Raw genomic sequence first — 9190 nt, 5'->3', positions numbered from 1 at the left:
GATACCTGAAACCTGTCCTTTCTCAACCTTGCTGTTTGCTATGTTTTAACACCTGAATTTTACCACGTCATTATGTGCACAGGGTTTCATTTAGCAGGATTTAGCACTAGCTAAGGACAAAGCTATTCCTGAAAACTGAAGGTTTATTACATTGGCATTAATAATAACTGAGGCAAACATGATAAAAGTATTGTAAAAAAAAAAAAAAAAAAAAAAAAGAAAAGAAAAAGTCCATCAAACTTCTTTTACTTCTGAGAAACAAGCTTTTGGAATATAATGAATATTTATTTATATATTCATTTATATATTTTATATATGTATATATTAAACAAAAAAAAAAAAAAAAAAAAAGAAAAAAAAGAAATGAGCAGCCTCAAATTTAGATTAGAAGAGTTTATTTTACATTACTTGGAATGAATAACTATTTGGCTGGCATAGAAGTTTCTACAGTGTCCGCAGGACGAAATAGATTTTGCAGTTGAGAGTTTAAGCAGAAAAAGAAAGAAAATATCCTGGGAAACCAAAGAAGTAATTTTTTTCTATTACTAATCCTTGAATCACTTCTTTTTTCCATCAAGAAATTACCTGCCAGTTTATATTCTTATGAAAGTAAACATATTCCTGTTGAATTGTACAGTATCATGCATAAGCAAGGGCATGAGATTTTGGATGGTGATAAGCCATTCCAGCATCCCATTTATTGACAAAGGAATGTAGGTGGGTGTAAAACTTAATATTTATCTTGTTAGTCTGTAGGCATGTTACTGTCAGCACACCAGGAAATGGGACTGAGCCTTCTGATAAATACAAACAAGACAGTGAGCTAGTCCTGCTATGACAGTACTGACTAATCGCCCTTTTTTGGGTACCTGCTTATTATTTCCTTTGTTTATTATTCCTTGATTTGTTAATCCGTGGTTTATTTTAAGATGAGATGTTGCACCAAGAGAGGTTCAGGTTGGATAATGGGAAGCATTTATTCTCTGAAATAGTAGCAATACATTGGAATGGGCTGCCCAAAGAAATGATGGTATCACTGTCCCCAGAGGTGTTCAGAAAATGTGTAGGTGAAGCACTGAGGGCCACGGTGCAGGTGGGCTGATGATTGGACTTGGTGATCTTAGAAATCCTTTCCAACCTTAATGATCCAATGAATTTATGATTTTTGAGGCTTGGCACATTTCCCTAGAATTTGAACAAGTGGAACAACAAATGATCTTCCAGTTTACAGTTTTATGCGTGGAAGCAGTTAACACGCGAGTCCTCCATCTCACTGGCATTATTATTAGCAATTTTATTATTTTAAGCTAGTTTCAGTTTTGTGTGGGGCTTGAAACCTCCTGGGGCTTGCCAAACTACAACAAGGCACAAAGCACAACAAAGGATAAATGAGGAAATAAGCTTTACCAACTTCCAGCATAACTATGAAGATCTTTGTCCACTGCATCCCTCCTGCCTGAGATACCCACCAAGTGGATTTATCTCCATTTATTAGGTGAACCTATCTCCCCTAGTTTTTTTGTTTGTTTGTTTTCTTCACTACATGAGACATGAGTTATTAAACTTCTAATGCTCTAAAGTTTTCCCTCTGCCTACCATGCATGTGACTACAGCTTTTCAGTAATGTAAAACTCACACATTTCCCAGATTTTCTCTACTTACTCCCTAAGGAGAATAGGATCCATTATTTATTGTGAAAAAGACTGATCACAAAGCTAACCTTTCCCTTTCCTAATTAGTTTTTTCTGCCAGCACCAATTACTGTAATTGTACACTAATACCAGCGCCCACAAGGAAATCCCTTTCAGCTCATAGACCATGAAGTTCACTCAGTTCAGAAAAGCCTGTGAAAGATGCAGGAATCATTAAACCTTTAGAGGGATGGCTGGAGCTACACTTGAATAGTACCTATCTAAACACAGCCAATGCATAGTTAGTCATTCTGCATGCTCACAGCACAGAGGTATGAGCTAGAAAGACAGAAGCTCAGATACAAGCGTGAGAAGCTCACATTTATCTTTTTTAAGATCTTCTGTCCCCAAAAGTCCGTCAGTACCACCAGAGCCAAGTATACTTTCACAGCTCTGCACGGAGTTGCTCCCTAAATAGCTTGTGATCAGTGGGAAGTTTCTTCAGATTTCTGTTTCCTTCTCTTATATTTTCTGTGAAAATACAGAACTTCCTTCTTTCCCAGCTTTCACATGTCTCCACTAACTATTGACTGTTTCCCTATCCCTCCATCCTTCAATACATTTGGTATACTGGTGGCATGTGTTTTTGTCTCCATCATTCTATACAAACAGCTTTTGAGTTCACGCAGCTCTCAGATTCTTTCAAGCAGCACTCGGCATCTGACTAAAATTAGTAAGAAAGTGGACATGTGCTTCTGCTCTTGGAGCTTCTGCGGGACTAATGGCTAAAATGGCAGCAGCAGTGCAATCGAGAACAGTAGAATAAAGCATTTTCCATCACACTTCATTTCAGTGCTGAGCTCACATGTCTAAGGCTTCTCTTCAGAGTGACAAACGAGCCAAGTGAAAACTTCGTGTTCATTGAATAGACAGCATACACTTTCTGTCACCTGCTGGAAGATGCCCTCACCTTCCAAATGTTACAAGAAATAAAACGCCCAATGCACTCAAAGTTAACAAAATCTTCTAATAACTCACCAGCTGTGGATGTGTTGCTGTCACATGCCAACTTTTTAATGAGGCAGATTTGTCTGACAGCTACTTTTCCTCCCTGATTGTGGGTTGTGGTCTGGGGGGCCACAAGCACGATTAGAAAGTGATATCATTTTCTAGGGCCTGCCATCCTCCCCCACACTCTGATATGAAACCAGCAAAGCCTTTCTGCTTTACATCTGACCTTGACAAGGTTGTTTCTCATTTCCTCTCCACTTTTTCCCTCCTAATCCTTCCTGAAAACATTTTTGCTGAATAATTGGATCCAGTTTTTAACTGCCATCTTCTCGGTGTTTTTGCTTGTGATTGTGATTGGGTAAGACCTCGAGTACTGTGTCCAGTTTTGGGCACCTCAGCACAAGAAGGACATGGAGGTACTGGAGCAGGTCCAGAGAAGGGCAACGAGGCTTGTTAAGGGCTTGGAGAATCAGCCCTATGAGGAGAGACTAAGGAAGATGGGGCTGTTTAGTCTGAGGAAGAGGAGGCTGAGGGGAGACCTTATTGCTGTCTTCCAGTACCTGAAAGGTTCTTACAGTGAGAGTGGGGCAGGTCTATTCTCACTACTGACTTGTGACAGGACGAGGGGAAATGGCCTCAAGTTGCGCCAGGGCAAGTTTAGGTTGGATATTAGAAAGAACTTCTTTACAGAAAGGGTGGTTAGGTACTGGAATGGGCTCCCCAAGGAGGTGGTTGAATCGCCATCCCTGGATGTGTTTAAGAGCCGCTTGGATGTGGTACTCAGGGATATGATTTAGCAGAGGTTTGTTGTTGTGGTATTGCTTTGTGGTTGTTTTTTAAGAGATAGGCTACTGGTTAGGCTGCGGTTGGACTTGATGATCTTCAAGGTCTTTTCCAACCTGAGTAATTCTATGATTCTATGATTCTAAGATCCTTTCAGAGGGATGGGGGAGATGATTTCTCTTCTGCTTATGTAGCAACCGTTCCTCCATTTACCATTCCATGCCTCCATGTTCTCCTGGAGTGTAGCTGCTCTGCCTGCTGTGATGGTGTGGTCTGATGAATGCCATGCTTCAGAGACACTTCAGCAAATCAGCCTTCCTCAGTGAGGTGCTGAAAAGCAGAAGCAAGAAATGAGGCAACATATCTACACGGGTCATCCAAAAAAGCCTGTTTGTTGTTGTTGTTTTTTTTCTCAGTCGTCTTGACATGACAGTGTGGTATGAATGATCATTTATCCATAGAAATCATCCACTTCTATCTAAGAATAAGAAAATGGGCAACCGCAAGAATTCAAGTCAATTCAACACTCGTGATAGAATCACAGAACCTTTCTTTAGAAGGAATTCATATAAGCCATCTAGTCCAATTACCCTGCAGTGAACAGGGTAACGGACTCCTACAGCTCTGTCAGTTGCTCAGAGCTCCATCCAGGCTGACCTTGAGTCTCCCCAAGGACAGAGAATCCATCACCACTCTGGGCAACATATGCCAGCACCTCACCACCCTTTTAAGGAAGAAAAAACTTCTTCCTTATATCCAATCTAAATCTCCCCTCTTTTAATTTGAAATCATTTCCCCTTGTCCTGTCACAACAGAGTCTCTCTGAAGGGTCTGGGACAATGGTCTCGTAGTCTCCAGCAATGCCATATTGTGTTGCTTCTTGAAAACAAACATTTATCCCAAATCTAGCAGGCTCCCTTTTAAAAGCTAAAGCCACCACACCTATTGGTTCTTACAAGCCATATTAATTTTATACAACAGTTAAAAACAGAATATAAAATATGATTTGCCGGATGAAACTAGTCCTAGATTTCAGAATGGCAGTGGTCTCCAACAGAAGCTGGAGTATTACTTGCTTTCTTCTCCCTTCCTCTATACGACTACTACAGATTAACTCATACTGAAGAAACGACATACTGAAATCTGTGAAAAATAGATGTGTACTTGTTTTTAAACTTCCTGATTCTCATTTAACTGCCCTCTTTATGAGACCTCCACCAATAAAATGCCACATTCAGTAATGTGCACTGTTAAATGTCACATTAGCATCCCTTGACCTTCTTGTACTGACAGGATGTGGCTGAGTGCCTGCTGCTACAGGGCAGCCTGCAGTGGGACACACACAGGGCACCAGTTAAAAACCACTTCAGCAATGAAGACATTAAATGATTTGCAGAAGTTCACTGCTCACACAGGGCATGTGGAGAGAAAAGGGAGAAGGCTGGTTGTAATCCAGATGCAGTGGACACAGAGCCCTCCAGAGAGGCAGGCTTGATCACTAGGAACCCAAAAAGCAAGCAGGAAAGCCAAGTGACAGAGAAGAGCAAAACACCACTTTGTCATAAGATCAAGGACTCACTCTTGCTCAGTTAGGAGACTGCCTTCAAGATGTCCTGACCAGACTTGTTTTCCTACTTAAAACATTCATTACAGAAAACTTTCATCTACTGTCAGGAGGGGAGGAGTACAAATAACTGTGCTCTTCTATCAATCAAGTGATGTTTTTCTGAGAAAAACTACAGGGGATGAGAACACCAGAATGCTTCAGATTTTGTTCACTCAGGCTGGAGAGTCAGTTGGGAGAAAAGTAAAAACAGGTCCAGACCTTGATCAGGAAATCCTATGACATGAAAGGATGAAAAAAAAACATGACAGAATTCAACAGGATAATTTAATATAAGGCTATTAAAGGGAATTCTTTAGTCTGGCTTAATAGCTGGTTTCCTAAGACCGTTGAAATTCCATTCTGCTGCAGTAATTTCCATACATAGAAGAAATCTTTATTTCTGTGCAGCCTTATCAATTTCACTGTTCTCTCATTCTTCGTTAAACGAGCACTAAATGAAAACAACACATCAAAACTGCTCTGGGGAAAACAGCAGTTACCAATCATTGCTGCTCCCGGTACCTCTCCATATCACACAGAGAGGAAAGTAGCTTTCAGACAAATATGCCACATTAAAGAGACAGCATGTGGTTTTAAGATACTCAGAGGCTAGTTTTATTTTGGGATGTGGGTTTGCTGGGGTGTGATTGAAGGAGGGGAGAGAGGGGTTGTTTTCCATTACTTCTGGCATAATCACATGGAAGAGGTGGCAATGGACCAAAATTTCAGAGAATCCAAAGCTTTTCTGCTATATTTCCAGGCCCTGATATTGCACTGCACTCTGCATTGGCAGGATCACGTGAATAAACACAAGTTCTCAGTTGCGATCTGGGTATTCTAGTCCCTGAAATGTCGTACATTCACCTCCGTGTAATCACCTCCACCAGAAAAGGTGAACATCTGTAGGTCCTCTGAGGGCCAGACCTAGAGGAGAGCTCAGCATTTAATGAAAACTGTTCTGTGCTACAGCATGGCTCTCAGGGGACCTGCCTTCAGGACAGCCTGGACTCAGAACAGTGCCAGCTGGCCCCACAGTGCCACCACATGAAGGCACAGGGTCTGGCCCAGTGAACTGACAGAATTGCCCTGAAGGCTGCATGTCTGGAAACACTTGATCAGAGCTATCTGCCAACAGAGGGAAATATATATATATATATAAACCCAAAAAATTCAGAATTTGAGTTAGAGATTTGGAAAAACTGACTCGGTAGTCATCATGGTCTCATGCTTGCTTCTCGTTTCTACATCATTCTTTTTTCAGTGCCTTGAGCCAACAACAACAAAAAAAAGTGAAGGCAGTCATAACCAGATTTAGGCATATCTCTGTCCATTGACAAGTTCATGCAGCAAAGCCAGAATGACACAGCTGCAACACTTCTTAGATGAAAAGCTCTGTTTCTAGGAATGTATTCTCTTTTAGAAATACATTATCTAAACTACATCTTAGAAATAAATCCATAGCTTTTATTCCACTAGGAGCCTGTACTCAGCTCCTATATACCAAAAATGTGGGTCCAGAAGTGATGACTGTGCACGCTGTGAATCAAAGTCATTATTAGTCCCTGTTTTAGCACAGGGAAAATGGTCCCTAAGAGGCAGTATTCAGAAAGAATAGGAGTAAGATTCATCCCTAGGAATAGAAGCTGTGCAGATTCATCAGTTTGCCACAGACAAAAGACATCCATGATACTGTTCCCACTGCTGACCTAGATATCTCACTGCATCTGCTGCTGGATTTTAGTTCTGCGTGATCATGAAAACAAACCAAACAAAGCCTTGTTCGATGGCTACTACACGGAACAAAACAAAACAAGCAGAAATATCCCAACAGTACAGTATACTGGTTTATAAACTGTACCTTTGAGAATGAGAAGGAGCGATGCAGCATGCAGAAACCTTCCTTTGCCTGCATGGCATCACAAACAACAAAGCAAGAATTGGAGTGAGAAGTTGGCTATTATATATGTTATTATATGAACATCAGACACAAGACCTCACAGCTGCTTTCTGCAGAGACGGGTGTAAGTTAATGCTTATCCTATGGCATATAGTCAGGTTCTAATGTAAACGCACACACTTCATGACGAAAGTAATTTTCTTTATGCCAGGAATTTGCTTTGCAGAATAAACCATTATTTTTAAAAAGGCAAAAAAGGAAGGTGGATTTTTAGGTTCTGCAAGAACATAAACTCTGGGCACTGCAGCCCTGTGAGAAGAGCTTGTGTAGCACACAGACTGCAGAGCTCCAAATGAGATCACTTCTCTTCACCCTGCAAGGGAGGAGGGTGGGTGAGGTGAGCCAAAGGCCGGACAGATGTGAGTCAGTAGTGCTGAGGGGAAAGAGGAGGGAAAGACAGAACAGGCAAACATGGAACATGCACAGAGGACTGAAGCACTGAAAATTATCATACTCAGTACTTTTTTTCCCTCACATAACAACACCTTCAGACTGGATGGGCCAAGACTCATTACGCTGTTGGCAAACACACTCTCTGTTTTAAAAGAAAAATCGAGCAGCTGCAAGTCTTAACACATCAAGGGAGAGAAGAAAAACAAAAGAAAACCAACAAATCAAATATCTCTGGATTTCAGCACAGTCTTGAATACGATATTCACTAGGAATAGGTGTTAAAAACAGCGAATCGAGTGAGAGGGAATGGCCTCAAGTTCTACCAGGGGACGTTCAGATTTGATATTTGGAAAGATATCTTCTCAGAATGAGGTGTCAGGTACTGGAATGGACTGCCCAGGGCAGCGGCTGAGTCAATGCCTGCAGTGGTCGTGGTGTTCAAGAAACGTGAAGATGTTGCACTGAGGGATGTGGTTACTGGGCATGGTGGAGATGGGATGGTGGCTCAGCTTGATGATCTTGGTGATCTTTTCCAACCTTAATGATTCCATTACTTTGAAAAGACAGGCTAAGTTGAGAACTTCAGGACAGAATACAGGCCTGAATTAAAGTGAGATCTTGCCCTTTGAAAGCATAGATACGGCAGGAAAAATTAGCCCCTGAGGCCCCTGAGGACCCCAGAAAGCATGGCTGACCGAAGATGAAGTCACATCTACAGTTCATATATAGTACATCAAGAGGCTGTAAGTTTGGGCAAACATTATACTCAGGTCTTTGGGAATCAACGAAAACGGTCCTATTAGGCAAGAGGAGTATCAGAGTCCTCCACAGGCAGGAACCCTGTGCTGACGCTGCTAGACATTTCCCTAGAACACAATTCCCGCCATATCACTGGGTACCTTGCCCACAGCAACAGTCTTCTTCACCCATACCATACCCAGAAGATGCACTCCAAAGCAGAAGGAATGCTATCACAGAGATTTGATCTCATTTTGCATGATGTTGGATGCTTCTTAATGGTAATATCAGACCCTTCTCAAATCTGTTATACACACAGTGATGCTTGTGGCAGTGAGACTCTTCTCTTCCTCTGACCTCTAAAGTTTTCTCATGTTTTCATCAGGAACATCCTTCTATCTTCAAAAATAAACCACTAGCTATCCATATATAGGGGTGCAGGATCACAATGAGAACATAATGCAAGGATGAATGATAAAACTACAATTACCTTTGCACCTATTTTATTACCTGTTCTCTATGTTCATATCCTCATATTTTATTAAGGTGCACTGAATAGACATGTTAATCACAGCTCTGCCTTTCAGATGACATGGAAAAAGTTATGTTGAGTTTGCCCAGCTGCAATACAGGGACTGCATGATTTCTGAGTATGAAAACTTGTCTTGAAACACTAGAAGGTACATAAAGCTACACTGTGGAACAAGGCTTGCTGTTTGCTGGTGTGTTTGTGCAAGCCCTCTTATTCATCCAGAGCTGTGCCTCGCAGAGATGAAGGCACAGAAGCCACTTTCTTACAGAGAACTTCCCTGGCAAGAGATTTCAACCTCTGGCAATACAATCTGTCAAAGCAATCAACTATCCTACAAATCCAGAGTCTAGCACATATGAATGACCTCATGGGACACCTAAGGCACAGTGATGTCCTAGAGGAGATATTTGAAACTCCTGGAGAGGTTCTCAAACTAAATGTAAAAGGCAATGTCAGTCCTGACAACACCTCTCCTCCAGTACAGCCTCTAATAGTTTTCTGATTTTCTGTCTCAGCTCAATTAAAACAGTCTTTGCATT

At 41.4% G+C, this 9190-nt stretch overlaps 1 long non-coding RNA gene across 2 annotated transcripts in view; it reads right to left on the bottom strand.

The window, feature by feature from the left end:
• Positions 1-435: 435 nt before the first annotated feature.
• The window catches only part of LOC140264228 (uncharacterized), a 42680-nt gene continuing 33925 nt past the window's right edge, over positions 436-9190 (bottom strand). The window contains exons 3-4 of one of the 2 annotated variants that reach the window (XR_011906012.1): positions 3639-3755; positions 436-1185 (exon numbers count right to left, since the gene is read on the bottom strand). This is a non-coding gene — a long non-coding RNA (uncharacterized lncRNA). Of the gene's footprint in view, positions 1186-3342; positions 3756-9190 lie in introns of those variants that run through there. The other variant, XR_011906011.1, reaches the window with a different exon arrangement.

This window comes from Excalfactoria chinensis, chromosome Z (assembly GCF_039878825.1).
Source record: "Excalfactoria chinensis isolate bCotChi1 chromosome Z, bCotChi1.hap2, whole genome shotgun sequence".
NCBI classification, from domain to species: domain Eukaryota; kingdom Metazoa; phylum Chordata; class Aves; order Galliformes; family Phasianidae; genus Excalfactoria; species Excalfactoria chinensis.
This window is presented reverse-complemented; position numbering and strand designations above follow the sequence as displayed.